At 39.0% G+C, this 2,795-nt stretch overlaps 1 non-coding gene across 1 annotated transcript; it reads right to left on the bottom strand.

The window, feature by feature from the left end:
- Positions 1 to 2,107: 2,107 nt before the first annotated feature.
- LOC133807465 (small nucleolar RNA R71) lies at positions 2,108 to 2,214 on the bottom strand. Its single transcript, XR_009879380.1, has one exon. It is a non-coding gene; the product is annotated as a small nucleolar RNA R71 (small nucleolar RNA).
- Between the last annotated feature and the right edge of the window lie 581 nt (positions 2,215 to 2,795).

Raw genomic sequence — 2,795 nt, 5'->3', positions numbered from 1 at the left:
GTGTTGTTAATTGTAAGTTTGTTTAGTTTTTACCTTTATTTTCTAATTAGTGTGTCAATTCAAGAGTCTTGTGATTTGTTGGTAGTAATTGTAAATATTTAAGTAAATATGTGTGTTTTGTTATCTAGGAAAGGAACCTTAAACTTGCCAAGGGAATCAAGGGAATTAAAAGAAAAAGGGGACAGAAAGTTGGAATTGCTGCTCGAATGTTGTAGGCCAAAATGTTAACAAATCTGGAAAATGAAGACTGACGTGGACAAAAGCCAGCTGCAGTTATTTACTGATCTCAGCGCCTATGTGGCATCCATTTAAAGAATTAAGTCAGCTGGCTGAGGTGGCAAGGAGTAATGGACCAAAGATGGAAATGGGCTTTCTAATTAGGGTAAGGTGAAAAGGACAGTACCCTAAGAAGGAGAGGACAGCCGAAATAGAAGGGTGGAGGACACAGTACGTGGATGACTATCATTTTTCAGCAAGGAGAGTACAGAGAAAAAGAGAGAAAAACAGAGAGATACACGGAAGGGAAAGATCAAAGAAGCTCACGGCTAGGAAGGAAGAGGGTTTTAGCACAAGACTTTACTACTCTCTCTTTCTTCTACATTCCCTCTTTTGTAGTGTATACTCTTATTTAGATTAATCTGTGAACTGTTGTTACCATGGATGAACTATTTTTACATGGGATTGTAATTTTCAGTTTAGACATGAACTAATCATTTTGAGATTTGGATGGCTATGAACCCTATGTTATGACTTATTAATGAAATGCATGAGTTTAGTAATTTGCCTTTGATCATTCAAGTGAGATGAATGTTAAATGATTGTTAATTACTGACCATGACTAACAATTTAATTAGCTAGATCTGATTTTGGGAAGAATCTATCTAGTGGAGTTAACTTGAATGATACTAGAGGAATACCATGTTTAGGTAGTTCTTAGTGAGTGAAATAGGAATATTTTGCTACCTTGTATAACCTGAGATTTGGTGTGTAATTGCTTGTTTTACAACCTGGTTTAATATAGGAATGTATTGAATTACGCTGTGGAATTACCTCAGTGGGTTTTGGAAAAATCTCACTGGCTTATTTAGAAATCTGTTAACTCTGTGCATAATTGCTGAACGATTGCTATAACAACTGGGCAGATCAACATAGGGGGAAATAGCCATTCAGATCCATTAGTCCATAGACACTTTTCTCTAACTAAATTTTGCTGACATCTTAGCTATATTTTAATTAGAATTAATTGCAACCATTTAATTTCAGATTGATAGTACAATCATTCTCATAATTTCTTCCTTTAATTTTAAATTGTTGAGTAGTTGGTTTTACATTTGCTTGATTTTGCAATCCCTGTGGAGACGATACTCAATTTACCACTATATTACTTGTTGCCGATTGTGTACACTTGCACATTTTATTTGCTTAAAATTACGCAACAAGTTTTTGGCGCCGTTGCCGGGGATTGAAAATTAAAATTTTGTATTATCAACTAGTTTGCAATTTATTTCTGTTTGTTTTTAAGTCTGCTTGTTTGGGCTGTGTATTTTCAGGTTTCATCTAGTGCATGAACAGACAAGAAGACTTTGAACTTGCTCCTATTGACCCTGAAATTGAACGCACTTTCAGAAAAAGGAGAAAGGCACAAAAGGCTAAAAGTCGCTGCACTATGGCTGAACATGTTGACGACGAAGGGGGTGCCCAGAACATAGTTAATCCTATTGTTTTGGCGGATGATAGAGCCAGAGCAATAAGGGAATACGCTGCCCCCATGTTTAATGAGCTCAATCCAGGCATTGTGAGGCCCGAAATACAAGCACCCCAGTTTGAGCTCAAACCGGTCATGTTTCAAATGCTCCAAACCGTGGGGCAATTTAGTGGGATGCCAACGGAAGATCCTCATCTCCATCTTCGCTCATTTTTGGAGGTGAGCGATTCTTTCAAGCTACAAGGAGTAAGTGAAGAGGCATTGAGGCTGAAGTTATTCCCGTTCTCTTTAAGGGACCGAGCTAGATCATGGCTCAACACCCTTCCTCCCGATTCTGTTACAAATTGGAATGACTTGGCTGAGAAATTTCTAAGAAAGTACTTCCCTCCCACCAGAAATGCAAAGTTTAGAAGTGAAATCATGTCGATTCAGCAGCTGGAAGATGAGTCCACTAGTGACGCGTGGGAAAGATTCAAAGAGCTTTTAAGAAAATGTCCACACCACGGTATCCCACATTGTATACAAATGGAGACATTCTACAATGGTCTCAATGCAGCCTCTCGAATGGTCTTGGACGCTTCAGCCAATGGAGCCATTCTTTCCAAGTCTTACAACGAAGCATTTGAGATTTTGGAAAGGATTGCAAGTAACAACTACCAATGGTCAAATACTAGAGCTCCTACAAGCCAAAAAGTAGCGGGTGTTCTTGAAGTAGATGCTCTAACCGCTCAAATGGCCTCAATGACCAACATTTTAAAGAACATGAGTATGGGAGGAAATGTACAGCCAGCTGCTGCCATTCAAAGTGCAGAAGTATCATGTGTGTATTGTGGGGACGGGCATACTTTTGAGAATTGCCCTTCAAATCCAGCTTCGGTCTTCTATGTGGGTAATCAAAACTCCAACCGCAACAACAACCCATATTCTAACACTTAAAATCCATCTTGGAGGCATCATCCAAATCTTTCATGGGGGGGTCAAGTAGCAAGTTCAAGTGGAGCACCAACACAAGAAAAACAGTCATATCCACCGAGATTTTCTCAACAACCAAGACCTCAACAACCACACCAACCTCAAGGCTCTCAAACAA

This window comes from Humulus lupulus, chromosome X (genome assembly GCF_963169125.1).
Source record: "Humulus lupulus chromosome X, drHumLupu1.1, whole genome shotgun sequence".
NCBI classification, from domain to species: domain Eukaryota; kingdom Viridiplantae; phylum Streptophyta; class Magnoliopsida; order Rosales; family Cannabaceae; genus Humulus; species Humulus lupulus.
The sequence above is the reverse complement of the archived record's forward strand: the minus strand, read 5'-3'. Positions and strand labels throughout refer to the sequence as shown.